Here is a 16,708-nt window from a genome sequence, read left to right on the forward strand (position 1 = left end):
AAGTTCCTCCAAGGAGGGTGTCTTAGTCAGCTCAGGCTGCTGTAACAAAATACCACAGACTGGGTGGGTGCTGCCCTCATGACCTAATCAACTCCCAAACGCCCCACCTCAGAATACAATCACGCTGGGCATTGGAATTTCACCATATGAATTTGGGGCAACACAAACATTCAGGCCATAGCAGAGGGAAGAGAGGAGGTGTGTAAATAAATACAAATACTTATTCCAAGAAGCTGCCCAGGGTCCCACCTTTCCGCACTGCCCTTTGGAAGTCCTGAAGGGCCAGTTTTCACAAGGCTGGGTCAAGCCTATTTTTGACCCAAGAGTTCATGACCCAGCTTGACCACCCATCTTGCACAGACTGGTAAGTGGCGGTGCCAGGATTCGGTCTATATCTGACTAGGAAGCTTCCGGAGGGATGTGTACCCGGGAGGCTCACAGAGTCCCTTGTATTTTCCTTCCACAACACTCTCACAGCTTGTAATTACATGATTATATATTTGGGAATATGTGTTTACTGTCTGTCTCCCGCACTGGCTGTCAGCATTTTGCTCACCACGGAATTCTCAGGACCAGGGCGCAGAAACTTTATCAAAGTTTTGCTTTACATTTTCCTGGGGCACACACGCCCTGTCCCTGTACACCTCCAGGCCCACCCCACGTGAGCCCCACCCGCCCATCACAAGGCCCCACCCCACCCACAAATCCCGCCCACTCGCCGCAGGCCCCGCCCCTCTGCAGCGGTCCAAGGGTGAGAGCTTGGGCGCGAGCTTGGGCGCCGGCGGCAGGATCACACGGCGATGCCCATGCTCAAGCCAAAGCCAGGCGGATCGGCCAGGCTGCCCCGGGCGGACTCTCCCGCCATCCGCGCCCCGGTTCAGGCCCCCTCGGCCACCCTGGGGCTGCGGAAGGCCCTGGCTGGGTGCGTGTAGTCTGGGAAGAGCTGGAGGTCTCAGCTCCCAGAGTTCAATCCTGCAGAGTGGAGTTACCCATCCCGGCCAATGAAAGGCGACAGCCAGTCGCACGGGCGGTTCTCTTGCAAAAGGACCCGAAGGACAGCAGGGGCAGGAGGACAGCTGTTGTCCGCCCTTGGATGACGGAGCTTGCAGGCTTCCTTAGGACCCGGTCTCTGCTTTCCACAAATCCGCCACCGTTGGTGGGCGTGGCCTAGTGAGGAGCGTCCGGGTGGCTGAGAACTGGAAGGAACATAGGCGGGGCCGGAGTAAGAGGGCGGGACTCTGGGTGAGAGGGCGGGGCCGGAGTGAGAGGGCGGGACTTGGGCAAGAAGGCGGGGCCTATGAGGTGGGCGGGTGTGAGCAGGAATCTCCTCTCAGGGCTCTGCCCAGACGATGAAATTGCCCGGAACTAAATACATTCGAGTGAGATCTGTAGAAGTTCAGTGAATTGTATCAATATAAATTTCCTGAGCGTGATATTAGATTATAGTTATGTAAGACGTTTTATTTCTAACAACTACATGTGAAACTACAATTATCTTAAAGTCGTTTTTTGAAAAAGCAACTCAGATTGGATACATAACAGAAAATAGTTTCTAATAAACTATTTTAAAGTATATTTTTATGTGTACCTTGTGTCCACTGAAAGGTCCTTGAAGGCAAAAATCAGTTCCGATTAATGTTTGTAATAGTAATAGTAGCTTGTAATTAGGCCAGGGCTTTGTTCATAGTACAAATGAATTTTCAATGAATTCCCAGGCCACAGTACAGACCTAACTTAATAAATACACTCGCCAATGATATGCTTTGGGGAGGCAAAGGCCCTTGACTTCAGGGAGCTGGCAAGAGGACACAGAGAAGTAAACCCACAAATGCAATACCATGTGTCCAGTGAAATGAGAGAGGGTGACCATGGGTTCAGTAAGAGCATTCAGAGAGGGCTTCCTGGAGGAGGTGGGGATGTAGTTGATACCTGACAGAGGTGAGCTTACCTTGAATTCAATGAAGATTAAGCTTCTGGGACCCTTTAAGGTCCTGTGAGAGACTCCCGCATTGGCTGTCAGCATTTTGCTCACCACAAAATTCTAGCAAAGAGTCACAGGAACATATATTTTTGTAAAATTAGAAAAATTAAGATACATATCTTTTATAAAAATAGGCAAGAGATTTTCATAAGCCCTTCACAAAAGAGGATATCCAAATAGCCAACAAACTGGAGGGGGTGTGGAGAGGATCAGGTCTCGGGCAGCTGCAGAGTTGCAACAGTATCACATACAGAATGCCTGCAGGGGTGCCCTGCTGGTCCAAGTTCCAGCCCCCGCCCGGAGCCCAGGTCTTGGGCTTTGCTCTGAAGACTGTGGGGAAGTTCGCTGAGGACTACTTCCCAAGCAGAGTGACAAATGACTATCTCCACGACTCAAGAAAACACTCTGTAGCCAAATGATTTTTAGGTATTTCAGACCTTTCCGATGGCCTGGTCCTATAGCCAAAATTCTACAGAAATAGATGAGTCAATTCAAATGAGAAAAATTGGTAAATGGGTAAACTTTTACATAGTAATGACCAGGATGTTTTTGGTGAAATGCTTAAGATAGTCAACAACCTCATCACCAAGTCTAGTAAAACACATCTCTTTCATAAGTGATTATTGGTGTTTCTATACCTGGAATATCATGCATATTTTCTTTATTGGATGTTTACATTTTAAGAAGAAAAACATTTACATTTTTAAAAAGTGAATATTAGTGCCCCAGCCAGGTGGCAAGCCACCAATCAATATTTCTCCCCCGCCCCCCTTCTCTCTCTCTCGCCCTCTCCTCTCCCTTTCCTCTCTCTCTAAAATCAATAAACATATCCTTGGGTGAGGCTTAAAAAAAGTGAATATTGGTCATTTGTTGTTCCTAAGATTTTTATACTACAACAAAATTTGTTCTTTTTTCATGAATTTCTAAATGAAGACAAGCAAGTACAGCCCTGGCTGAGTACCTCAGATGGTGAGAGCATCATCCTAATACACTAAAGTTGTGAGTTCTATCTCTGGTCAGGGCACATATAAGAGTCAATCAATGAATGCATAAATGATTGAAACAACAAATTGATGTTTCTCTCCCCCTCTCTCTTCTTCTCTAAAATCAATAAAAAACAAAAATAAAAAGACAAGCAAGTACAAAAATGGAGAACAGGCTTTACTAATCAAATAATGTCTTTGTTTCTATAAATGAAAAGATTGTTTTATTTTTAACACTAAACATGGGAGCTGTTTCTTAGCAAACTTGTTTGGAAACATGAATGCTCTGTTGTGTATTAGACTGCCCCATCTGGTATGTGAAGAGGATTTGATCGTTACCTTCTTAAATTCCTCTACTTTATAGTTTTGTGGTTGTAATTTTTAAAAATACTACATTATTTTATATCTTTTAAATTAAAAGATGTGACCTATATAACACTGCAAATGGTTTTTAAAAATGTGAAAATATTACAACCTAAAAGAATTCTTCCTGCCACAAATGTCTTAATGACAGACCTGTGATTTAATTTGGGACACTTTTAAAAGGATACTTTATATGTGTAATAATCTTTGAAGAGCTTGGAAATAAAATTTCTGCTTCATACATCAAAAAAAGCGATCCCTATTACTTTGATTTGAATGTCAGGTTTTCAAGGACAGTCCTTGTCTCAGTAATCTCTCCTGCTGTTCCTGTAAACCGTGGGATTGTCCTGGACATTCTGATCCTTTGGTATCCAATCTCACGTCCTAGAGGAATGAGGAATCCATCGTCTTTGCACTTGAGACCTGGCTCCAGGACGGAGTGGCAGGTGGCAAAGGCAGCCTGCTGATCCCTAACGGATCTTCATCCCTTCCAGGCTTGAGAATCTCGCTCTATGGCGACAACTCAGTGCAGGCGGCATTGTCCCTGCTGCCCACAGAGCTGCAATTCAGGGCCTATGCTCGGCCCTGCCAAGCTCCCGGAGAGCTCTGGATCCTACCCGAGTGGCCCTCAGCTTCCAGTGCCAGCCGTGTGAAAAGAGGCCACTTTACATTTGATACAAAGCGTCAGCCGGTCTCATTCACGGTGCCCAGAACATGCTAAGCTCCGGACGTGGGGCTGGAAAGTGGCACTTGAACACAAACTCCCTTTCCTGCCTCCCCAGCAAGGCTTTCACAGGCTGAGATGTCAAGAGATGTTGTTCTGGGGAACAGCTCGAGAAAAGCCCTATTCTCCTCGCTCCTCCTCACCTGCCAAGAAGCCCGGGGCCGCAGGTGCCCAGCGGGGCCGAGGAGATGCCCGGAAATGCCAGAACATTCACGCTGCTTGAGAAGTGGCCTCTCTGTGCCAAGTCCCAACCTTGGCCGCCCCTTGTGGGGCCTGGTTTTCGGGAGCAGCACCTGTCTGCCCAGGCTTCAAACCCCAGCTCCCGTTGGCCACTCCGCACAAATGCAGGTGACCCCATGACCCTCGGAGTCCTGTCCTTCTCTGACAAAGCCCTGCTTGTTTGAATTTTGAGTCTCAGGGAGGTCTGCAGTCCCAGAAATAAGAGAATCCAGGAGACTGACTATATTGCCCGAAGTGCTCTTTTCACAGATGGAAAAATTCAGGTGGCGGTGGGAGAGGAATCCTGAAAGGTGTCACAGGGAGTCTCAACCCTGGCTGCAGTTAGGATCACCTGGAGGAAATTTAAAACATGAGACCCTGATTTAGCTGGTCTGGTGTGGGGGATGGAAGGCAAGGCCCCTCACTGGAGCCCGTATTGAAAATCCCTGGTCTGGTCCAATCCAATTACTTTACAGACAAGAAAAACTGATGTTGTCACAGAAGGGGCTATTGAGATTGTCTGTCTTTTTCAATCCACCGGTTCACAGATGGGAGATTGTGGCCCAGAGAGATTAAGTGGAATCGCCCAAGGCTCCATAGCTAGTAAGTGATAAGAGTATTTGGGGCAGTTTGACCTTTGTCTCAAAATGGTCCTACTTCCATCATGTCTAGTTTTATTACCATAAAGCTCTGCTTTGAAGCCATCAAGGTTCCCTACTGTTTAGGAAATCAAGTCTACCTTCTTCCCATACATGGTCTCCAGGGCCCCACCGCAGCCTGGCTTCACCTAGCTTCCCAAAGTACCCCCTTTTTACCCAGGCGGGGGCGCCTATGCCCTGTCCCCTCACCTCAGAAGGCCTCACATGGCTGTCATACCTCCTGGGACAGAGTCACAGGGTCAAGGAGACATGCTCACCCGGGTACGCTGGACCTTGGAATGTTTCATGTTCACCTAAGGGCCTGTGCAGGCCTCTTCTTTAGGTCTTTCTAAAAAAAAAAAAAAAAAAATGAGGGTTGGGAGTATGTTTGGAGCTTGGCATGCAGGTTGGGTGTCCTCACACGTGCATGTAGGTCTCCTCCGGTGCGGGCTGGTGGGAAGGGCAGTGGACAGGCTCCAGCTGGGAGCTGGCTCCTCTATGTTCCAGGGAATCCAAGAATGCTAGGTTCAGAGGCTGCCTTCCAGGTTGTCAAGAAGGTATGCTTGTCAAGATAGAAAGATAGAGCCTATTTAACTGTTTGATGTATAAGTTTTAAATATTTAGGTGTGGTGTTAGTTTTCCATTTGTCCCCTTGCCCTGTACATGCTGGGGAGGTGGGCTGACTTCTGAGGGACGCAGGGAAGGAGGGGTGGCCGTCAGCCTTGCTGTGGGAAGGTAGGGACTGAAGGCTGTGCTCCTGGTGAAAAGAACATATACAGTGATGATGTGACATGGACCCAGACATGGTGTCCCCGAGGCCCTGGTTGGTAAGCAGTTATTACAAAGTCCTATTTTTAAATTCCTAGGTCTTTTTTTCAAAATAGAATTTCCATGGAATATATGAATCCTTGTCACTGCTAGGTTATCAGATATCTCAGATATGTGATTTGCTGCGTAATTTCAGGTGTGTTTTTTAGAACAGCTGCACCCATCCACCGTCACACCCGCTATACATGAGGGCTCCACTGCCCGTGTCTCTGCCAACACTTGACATTATTCAGCTTTCTAATTTTTGCCAGAAAAGTTATATCTCACTGTTTGGTAGAAAAGTTATATCTCACTGTTGCTCTAATTTTCAAATTTTAAACATTACTGTCTTAGTCTGTTTGGGCTGCTGTAACAAAATACCATAGACTAGGTGGCTCCGTTCCCCCAGCCTGGAATGCACTTCTCTTACCTCCTGCTCATTTTTCAGATGCAAGCTCCAGCAGCCTCTGACCTCCCCGACTAGGGCAAATGTCTCTGCCCATTACAGGCTTGGTAACCTATAAACCCCACTAAGCTGCAGGTTGCCTGACCTTGTTTTTGCTTTTCAGAAAGTCGAGATGCCTACCATTTTCAGCAGCAACAGGAACTTCTCACCGTTCTGGAGGCTGGAAGTCTGCGCTCAGGGTGCCAGCATGGTGGGCTTCTGGTAAGGGTCTTCTTCTGAGTTGCAGATGGCTGTTTTCTCCTTGTGTCCTTGAATGGTAGAGGCACAAGCAAGCTCCCTGGGGTCCCTTTTATAAGGGTGCTAAGCCCTTTCAAGAGGGCTCTACCCTCCTCACCTAATTACCTCCCAAAGGACCCACCTGCTAATATCACATTGGGGGCTAGAATTTCAACATGTGAATTTGGGGGGGCACATGCAGTCCATAATGATTACTAGCGATTTTGAGCTCATCATAATGTCTGTTGGCTTCAATCAGCTCCAAATCCTCACGCTGACCCATCAGCCAGCCCACCGCTCTTCGCTGGGACACTGAATAGTGGAGATACCCACGATAATGCAGCATTTGCCCTTCCTGTTTATTCTCCTTGCTTGGGGACTCCATCTCCTATCTCCTTGTCCCCCTAGAGCCCCGCTCTTTAGCTGCACTGATGAACATCCAAAGCCATTTCTATCTCAGAGGCTTTGGCTCCCGCTGTTCCCTCTGCCTGGACCACTAACGTTTTCAAGTCTTGTTTCCTCCCTCCTCTGAGTTTCTGTTCAAATGTCCTTTCCTCACTGACATCTTCTCTTTTCTTTGCATCTAAAGAGGCTCTTTGACTACATTCTCCCCTTAATTTTCCTTCTTAGCACCTCCCATCGCCTGGCCTTCCCATTGCCTGTCACGGTATCTGCTGGCCTGTCATTTAGTGTCTGTTTCGGAGGTGCCACAATAGCAAGAACTGTGCCCTTGCACCTGGAAGGGGGCCTGGCACATAGTCAGCACTCAGTAACCACTTGTTGAATAAACCATTATCAGTTCTTCCTCCCCAAACATATTGTCACTTAACTCAAACATTTGGATATTTATCCATTTTCTCAGGGTACTTTTTAGATCACTCTTGGGTTGATGTGGGGAGAAGCATTGCAAAATGACAAAACCAAATCATGGACTAAGTGGGAGATTAAGTGAGCTCCCCTAGGATCTCTGGGGCATTCCTCAAACTGACCGGATCTATGCATTTCTAGATCTGGCTTTGAAAAAAAATGGAAGCTTCTTCTAAATGTGAGATTATGTCCCACATTTCATATAGCACAAATGGTTATCTTGCATGGCTCCTACTGCCTTTAGTCTTAAATGTTATTTTTTTATTTGCCAAAAATATATCTTTCCATAAAAATTGATCATTTTTTTGGGTTTAAAATTTTAGTTCAACACAATGACAGATAAGTAGAATAGCACTGGTCACAGTTGCACAAACTATCCCCAAAAATCTTAATTCTACTTGCTTTCTCTGAAACGTGCAAAAAAAAAAAAAAAAAAAAAAAAAGTGATTAGGAAACCCGGGGACTAGAATTTAGCTACAGCCGTGTCTTTAAAAAAAAAGTCTGCTGGAGGTTGGAGTGCCAGTTGTATAGGGCTGCCCATTGTTTAAGAGAAAAAAAGTTTCAACCCCAGGGTGGAAAAACTAACATTGTCACTAGGATATGAAGAAACCATGGTGAAGAACTAGGATGGCGAGGCCCCGCAGAATGGCTGGCGGCATCTGCTCCGAGGGCCTTTATCAGCAGCCTTGTATGTTCTATTCAAGACTCTCACAACGATTGTTGGCATGATGTAGACAAATTGACGCAAATTAGTTTAGCACGGGCTATGCAAAGTTTAAGCTTGTTGAGCAACACACGTGGACCACATAGCAACAGCTCCCAACACTATGCCAAAGGTGTTGGATGCAAAGTACCAACTTCCCAGATCCCCCTCTTCCAGGTGGGACGCAGAATTCACAAATCACTGTGGGGGCTGAAGAAGGGGGCAGGCAGCAGAGGCCAGAGCCCCCACCCTCACCTTGAAGGCCAGTGATAGTTGAGAAAAAGTATCTCCTGAAAGTGCCGCTTGTGCTAAAACCGACGGCCTGTTATTTCATGGCCAGAAATCCTCAAAGGATCGGCCCCCAAAGATTAAGGGGATTCCGCCACTTTGCTCTTTACTTTTGGTTCAAATATCTTAAGACAATTTCTTGGGGGCTGGTGTCACACAGACCACCTAGAGGGGCCTTCTAATTGTATTTACAGTAATTTAATTACAGCAGTGAGAGCTTCAGAAGGCAGGATTTACCCAGATCGACACTCTAGGTGCCGCTGGCAGAGTTTTAATCTGTTAAATCAACAGAGAAGTGGTAAAAATAAAGCCACTCCAGAGTTTGGAAACCACTTCATGGCTTTTTTTTTTTTTTTTTTTTTTTTTTTTAGGGGAGGTTGGGAGGGTGAAGGAGACATTTTCCTGAGGTCCACGGCTTTCCCACTTTTGTTCATATTACTTTACACTGCAATCACACGTTATATCCATCTGACCACACACATGACTGGGGTGCGTTTATAATACCCAACTCTGTGTGTATGCTTAATTACATTTATCTCTGGATAGTTAGTGAAAAGTTGGTAGCAGTGGGGCTTCTGGGGAGGAGACCTAGGGGAGGGCATAAGGGGTTGGGGTAGGAGGCAGATTTACTTTTAACTCGTTCCCTTTCTTTTGTACTGCTGTTTTTTGGGGGGTTTTTTTGGAAAAAAAAAAAATCTTTACGCCAAACATTTAAAATAGTTTTTCAATGAATCCATAAGGAAAATTTCCTGCAACTATTAAATCACCAAAGTCAGCAACCCATATATAATTCTGTCCATTTAGATTGTTTGGCCAACTAAGCTGCCTGGCCTTGGCAGGGGTCTTTCCCTTTGGGGAAGGGATAGACCAGCTACCCCTAAAGGCTCCTTACCCTCTAAATGTGAGGCTGACCCAACCCAAGAACAGCGTGGGCTGCTACTGCCATCTAGCAGTGCGGCCGGGGCCCTGCGGGGCCCGCTTTCCCTGGGCATTCCGAAGGAGGCCTGGGGGCTACAGATCAAAACACAAATGCCGGGGTCCAACCCCAGCAGGTCCAGGGGTGGACGGAGTTGGCGAAGAAGGAATGACACGGAGATAGCGTTCAGTTGATCAGCAGCCTAGCGAGGATCTCTAGCCAGGATCTCCAGCCAAGTTCTGGTCTGGAACTCCAGCGAAGTTCTGGTTAGGATCTCCAGCCAGGTTCTGTGTCCATGTTCTCTTGCTAGGTTCTCCAGGTTCTCCAGCCAGGTTCTGTAGCCATGTTCCCTCGCTAGGTTCTCTAGCCAGGTTCTGTCCAGGTTCTCCAGCCAGGTTCAGTCACCAGGTTCTAGTCAGGTTCTCTTGCCAATTTCTGTAGTCAGGTTCAGTACAGGATCTTTTGCCATGTTCTCTCCAGCAAAGTTCTTCTGTCTCTAGGTTCTGTGTAGGTTCTGTCTCTAGGTTCTGAGTGTAGGTTCTGTCTTCTTAGTTCTGTCTTCTAAGTTCTGTCTTCTAAGTTCTGTCTTCTAAGTTCTGTGTCCTAAGTTCTGTGTTCTAAGTTCTGTCTTCTAAGTTCTGTGTTCTTACATCTGTATTTATACCAGTTGATTCCAATCCTATCAATCTCTATTCCAAAGGTTAGGGCGTTTCTTATCTCCATTCCAGGGAGTAAAGATTATGTAGCTTAAGCATGATTGTTCATAGTTAAAGTGATTAATTACCCACCTGGCACTTAGTTAAGAGGTTTTATTCCCTCCCTAACTTCAGGGGAAAATCCCTACCTGGGGAAACAACCTTTCTCAGAGAGGAGACCTTGGTTAAAACACATAGTGCCAAGAAGGTGAGCAAACATATTAAGAACAATATGCCATATATGCCAGGTCCCTTGAAACAGCAAGGATGGACCGGCTCCCGGCACACAAAGACTTCATTGGATATGTGAACATCCTGCAGCTCCTAAGTGCTTTCTGGGGCAGGAGAGAGTATAAATATGTCAACATATCCTGAGATATTTAATAAAACAGTTCCGAGCCTGTGACATCTGACTAATGTTGCCAACTATTGCAATCCAGTGGCCTCAAGGCCTTTGGGGATATGCTCAGGCCACTCAATGTAATAGATATTTGTTGGGGACCCACTGTGTGTGCAGGGCACTGTGCAGATGCCTGCATGGTGAAAAGAGGCAGGAATTTGGTGTTGTGCAGTTCAGACACTGTAGCCCTATAGGGACACACACCAAGCAACACCTTAGGGAGGTATATTCCCCATTGTCTGATGTGTTCCCAGCAGCTAGCATAGACTGGCACACAAAATAAACACTTGTTTGCAGTGAATGAACAAAACAATGGACAAGTGACATTCTGAAGTCACATTCCCCTGCTCATAAGGGCATTTTCTTCCCTGAGCCTCTGTTCCTAGTCTGTAGAGTGGGAATGATAGCATTGCCCCTGACTGTGAGGACCCAGTGATATAACGAAGGGCAGTGCCTCTGTCAATTGGAAAATAGTAAAAAAAAGGTGAGGAAGGGGAATCTCCATCTTCTGAGGTTCATCAACCATTTACTTTGCATGAATAAGAAATATATTCTTTATTCCAAAAACTGAGATTCCCATTTGAGAACTAGAAAATGTTTTCTGCCACAGAGTCTAAGTTGACTTGACCAGCGAAAAGGGGTCCTGTGGAAACAACCCAAATTCAGTGTGACATACACCATACACGCGGAGATGGCTCTCCTCAGCCCCGCCCTTTCCTGGCAAATGAAAAGATTGTGCTCTTTGTTTTCACTTCGTCTTCAGGTTTCCATATATGTAAATGGAAGGAGGCAAATTAGATAAACTCTAAAGTTTCTTCCTTCCTTTGGAAACAGACTCTAACAAGCTGTCCAGCAAGGACTCTAGCCAGTCCAATGTTGTGAAGAAACTGTGATATGCTGCCACCTGTTGGTGATTCACTATATTATTTTAAATTTTAAGCAAAGCTCAATTTTAGTATTTAAATATTAACTACAACCTGATTTAACACACATATTTTCAGTAGAAGCTCACTACACTGCCAAGAGAAAGTGGTATTTTCCCTAAAAATAATAATAATAGCCGAAGCATTCAGCAGTGGATACTACCTGTACTCTCCCACTTCAATCCTCACCATCCCCTTAGGCCAGTGGTCGGCAAACTCATTGGTCAACAGAGCCAAATATCAACAGTACAATGATTGAAATTTCTTTTGAGAGCCAAATTTTGTAAACTTAAACTATATAGGTAGGTACATTGGTATTAACTTAATTAGGGTACTCCTAAGCTGGCCTTTGCTAAAAAGGTCCTCAATCTGACTGAGGTACGTTCGCTGAGGTTGACCCCTTCCAACTCTCCCATCCACACTCGTCTTGTTTCGTCTATCTCCCTTCCAAAAACCGACTTCTGTGCCTGGGACGAAGTTTCAATCGCACTGTACGTGCACGCCCGCACGTGGTATTTTGTGGAAGAGCCACACTCAAGAGGCCAAAGAGCCACATGTGGCTCATGAGCCGCGGTTTGCCGACCACTGCCTTAGGCTGAGGGTCCTTGACCATTACAGGTGAGGAAACGGATAGGCAGTGAGGTAATAACTTGCCCCAGGTCACACAGGCATAAAGTAAAAGAGGCAAAACTCAAGCCTAGTCTTTTCTTAGCTCAGGGACCGAATATTAACCTATGCTCCCAACAGGTGAATTCTACATTGTTGATTTCCTTGCGATTGATTAGAAAAGTACTTAACATCTTTGTAGACATTTTATAAGTTACAAAGGAAATAAAAAGAACTTGAAACCCTATGACTAAGATGACATAAATATTAAAATTTTGTGCATATGTCCAGTTTTTTGTTCTTGCTGTTAATCCTCACCCGAGGATATTTTTCCATTGCTTTTCAGAGAGAGAGTGAAAAGGAGGGAGGGAGTGGGAGAGAGACAGAGAAACATCAGTGTGAGAAACACACATCGATTGGTAGCCTCCTGCACGTGCCTGACTGGGCGCTGGGTTCGAACCTGCAACCCAGGTATGTGCCCTTGACCAGGAATCGAACTCTTGATCCTCTGGTGTGTGGGCCAATGCTCTAACTGCTGAACTACACCAGCCATTAGCTAAGAAGCAAAGAATCTGAGTCATGTTTGAGAATGGAAGAGCATACCTATGGACTTATGCTGAATGAGCAAGAAAGATTTAATTCTGAGTCAATGACTGGCAACATCCAGTTTTGCCTCTTAGAAAAAATGCAGAAAATCTTACTAAGTTTATGCTTCTGTGAATAACAGAATGTGCTGTTAACAATAGAAAGAAACCCAAGTATATGGATGATATAAAAACTCCTTCAGGGAACAGGCGGTGCTATCGCCTGACTTCAGTTTGTGAGAGCTTCATCATTTCTGGCTAGTTGCTTTTCTTGTTTTTGTTTTTACCTTACCTGTAATTCAGTGTTTTTCTAATTTTTTTCTTTCCTTATGCGATTCACCTTGCAACAGCAGATTTGATGCACTGCACCAGAACAGTCAAGAACCCTAAAGAAAGTTTAAATCATATGTAACTGACAAACTCTGTAACTCTAAAGTCAACATTAAGTCTAATAAAACAAAAAAAAAATCCCAACAATATATCTTAGAGATCTTTCCAAATGAGTTTATAGAATTTGCTCATTTTTGTTTGTTTAAACAAGGGCATAGTATTCCACTGTGTGGGTGGACCATAGTTTGTTAAATCACTTCAATGCTGTCATGAATAACATACATTCAACATTTCATCCATTTGCAAGTGGATCATTAGGCTAAATTCCCAAAAGTGGGGTTGCTGAGTCAAAGGGTAAAAGGGCTTGTAATTGTGTTGGATATTGCCAAGTTGCCTTTTGGAAGAGTTACTCATTTGGTATTCCATCAGTACAAGGCAAAGCAGTGTATATTTCCACAAGCCTCTCCAAGAGAAGGTGTTGCTAACAACGGGATCTTTGCCAATCTGATGGAGGAGAAAGTATCTCAGTATAGTTTACATCTGTATCTCAGAATGAATGCGGAGTGAAGATCAGCATCTTCTCACATTTAAGAGGCATTTTTCACTTTCTTTGGAAACTCTGTTCTTGTACTTTGCCCATTTTCCCACTGTGTTGTTGTTTTATTTCATCTTAATTTCTAGCAGCTCTTTACAGAGTGAGTTGTCTCGTACAGGGATTAAACCCCTGTCTGTAATATGGGATGCAAATATTTTCCCCAGCTTACTATCTGTCCTTCATTATGGTTTCTTTTACTTGAAGAGGCTTTAGATTTCTATATAGCCAAACTTATTACTCTTTTTATGCCATCTGAATTTTGAATCACAGTTAGAAAGACATTCCCAAATCCAAGGCTATAAAAAAAATTTACCCATGTTTTAATTTAGTACCATTGTAAAGAATTTTTTCTTCTTTTACCCCAAGTGAAAACTCTTTTAAAAAGCATTTTCACTCCACCAAATGGGTATGGCACCTTCATTATACAGAAAATTCTCATACATATTTGGGTCTTCTTCTGAATTTACCATAATGTTCCACTGATCTGTGGTCCATTCATGCATATTGTTTTAATTAGTTATACTTCATAGTGTGTTTCATATTTGATAGGACTAGTTTCCTCTCATTGTTTTCTTGGCAACTTATGCTTGTTTATATTTTCATTTGTAACCTCACATTCAACTTGCCTAGATTTTTTTAAAAAGTTATTTTTATTGGAATCAAGTTAAATAAATCATTTTGATGTTCAACTTGTCCTATCTTTGCCAGTGAGAATCACTTTAATTTGGCTTCAAGTTCCTCTTAAATTAAAAACATTGGTTATAAAAAATTTCAAACATACAGAAAATTGGAAAAGATAGAAAACCAAATCCCCTCAAGTACATGTCACCCAGCTTTAACGATTTATCAACCAATGGAGAGTCTTGCATCATCAACATGCACATCCAGTCCCCCTAACCACAGATTATTTTTAGACAAATCACAGATATTATTTGTATTACCTAATTCATAAATATTATAGCAGGTAATAAATTATAAGAACTCCTTTTCCAGCTTTATTGTGCTACAATTACCATTAAAATTGTATAGTTTAGGGTGTGCAATGATGATTTAGTGTGCATATATATTGTGAAATGATTAAGAACTTTTTATTTTATTTTAAAAAATGTATTTTTATTGATTTCAGAGAGGAAAGAAGAGATAGAAACATCAATGATGAGAGAATCATTGATTGATTGCCTCCTGCACTCCCCACCCCCCTGACTGGGGATCGAGCCACAACCCGGGCATGTCCGGGAATCGAACCGTGACCTCCTGGTCCATAGGTCGATGCTCAATCACTGAGCCACCGTGGCCGGGCAATTAAGGACTTTTTAGAAATAACAGCCACAATATCCCTATCATAACTTAAAAATTAACAATTCCTTATCATCATCATTATAAACATAATATTTTTAAAAATATATTTTTTCTTTATTAATTTTTAGAGAGCAAGAGAGCAAGAGAAATCCCCTACCTCTGTGCCTTGACTGGGAATTGAACCCACAACCTTTTGGTGTACGGAACGATGTTCCACCCAGCCAGAGCACACTTTTTTAACAGTTTTTGTTTCAAATGGGACCACAATGCCCTTGCCAGTGTGGCTCAGTTGGTTGGAGCATATCCCATACACCATAGATTGCAGGTCCAGTTCCTGGTCAAGGCAAATGTGGGTCTGAGCCCCGGTCGGGGTGCATACTATGTTTCTTTCTCATACCAACATGTCTCTATCTTTCTCTCTTCTCTCTAAAATCAATACAAAATAAATAAAAACAATAAAATAGGACCCAAATAAGGCCCATAACGTTATTTGGTTGATATGACTCTTAAGTGTCTTTTAATCTATAGGTTCCCCTCAGTTTCTTTTTCCCCTTGCAATTTATTGTGATAAAACAGGTCATTTTTTCCTATAGAACTCTCACAGTTTGGATCTGTTGATTGCATCCATGTGCTGTTGTTTCACATGTTTCTCTTTCCCTGTTCTTGAAAATCTCACATAAGTGAAATCATACAATATGCAGTCTTTTGCATCCGGCTTCTTTCAGAGGTCAGAAACATCACTGAGAAATGGTGAAGCATGTGACTAATTACATGTGCTTAGATGCACTGGCAGATGCAACCATAGGAGGAAGTGATAAAGAATTATGAAAAACAGAATATCAGAATTAGCCTGATAAATTATAAAAGTCAGTACATCAGAGTAAGGCTGATAAAGAATTATGAAAAAGACAATATCAGAATAAGCCCAACATAACTATTAACACAAATTGAAAACCTGATTCTGTTTATTAAAAGTAGGATGATATGTAACAACTGTAGCTTTAATTCCAGATAAATAGAACTGAAAATCCACTATAAGTTTTGCAGCCACTTGTGAGTAATTTGCATGCATTCTGGTATTTTTTGCTTAATAATGAAATTATCTAATTCCATATTTATGAAGTGGCATGTTTCTTTGGATCTCATTTCTCCTACATACATACATAATGTTTTTGTAGTTCATGTATGTTGTAGCACGTATCAGTAGTTTGTTCCTCTTTACTATTAAACAGCACTTCATTGAAGGGACATACAGTCTATTCTTGTTATTCCTGGTTGTTACATTTTATAAAGTCACTTCAGACACTAACGTAGCAAATACTTAATTATTGCCCTTAGGGAAAATACAGAGTTAGGTTCCTGAAAAATGTCATTTTCATCAACTAATCAATACATAACCTTGTTTTGTGTGTTTCTGTTTAAAGGCACCTTATTTAATATATATTGTTGATGCATTAACACTGAGCTCATGGCGAACAGCGCTGTAATTCATGCCTGAATGAAGCTTATCTAACACGTGTTTTCTCCATAAAGTTCATCATAACCTCTCATGCTTAGTCAGGAACACTAGACATGACATTAACTAGATTGCAAAAGGACATTTGTGTACAGTAAGAAAGCTGAAATAAGAAAGCAAAGTGTGGCCTTGTTTGACCTCCACTGGGAATATGTTTGCTGGATGACTCAATGTTTCTGCTGCTCTGTACATGTGCATGTCTGAGAATGACCAGGAAATCATTGTCTTGATTCTGGTGTTATATAAATAAGTTTTAGCAAGTAAGCAAATTTGCAAATGTGGAATTCGTGAATAATGAGAGTTGACTGTACTATATTTTGTTCAGTTGATGAACATTTCGGTTGTTTCTACAGTGAAGCTATTATGAGTAATGCTACTGTGAATATTTATATACAAGTCTTTGTGTAGATGTATGCTTTCATTTCCCTTGGGCAGATACCTAGGAGTGGAATTGTTAGGTCATTTGGTAAGTTTATGTTTACCTTTTTAAGAAACTGCCACACTGTTTTCCAAAGTGGTTGTACTATTTTACACCCCCACCAGCAATGTCTGAGGGTTCCAGTTTCTCCACATCTTCACCAACACTTGA

The 16,708-nt window shown here is 43.1% G+C and overlaps 1 protein-coding gene across 7 annotated transcripts in view; it reads right to left on the reverse strand.

Annotated features, from left to right (window-relative positions):
• Positions 1–713: 713 nt before the first annotated feature.
• Positions 714–16,708, reverse strand: part of MTERF2 (mitochondrial transcription termination factor 2) — a 52,272-nt gene continuing 36,277 nt past the window's right edge. For 4 of the 7 annotated variants that reach the window (XR_004965774.1, XR_004965770.1, XR_004965768.1 and 1 more), the window contains exons 4-8: positions 12,672–12,765; positions 6,302–6,429; positions 5,187–5,257; positions 1,949–2,041; positions 714–1,196 (exon numbers count right to left, since the gene is read on the reverse strand). The gene's annotated coding sequence lies outside the window, so the exon portion shown is untranslated. Of the gene's footprint in view, positions 1,197–1,948; positions 2,042–2,942; positions 3,083–5,118; positions 5,258–6,301; positions 6,430–12,671; positions 12,766–16,708 lie in introns of all 7 variants that reach the window. The other 3 variants (XR_004965773.1, XR_004965771.1, XR_004965772.1) reach the window with 3 other exon arrangements.

Source organism: Myotis myotis, unplaced genomic scaffold (genome assembly GCF_014108235.1).
Source record: "Myotis myotis isolate mMyoMyo1 unplaced genomic scaffold, mMyoMyo1.p scaffold_m19_p_3, whole genome shotgun sequence".
In the NCBI taxonomy this organism is placed as follows: domain Eukaryota; kingdom Metazoa; phylum Chordata; class Mammalia; order Chiroptera; family Vespertilionidae; genus Myotis; species Myotis myotis.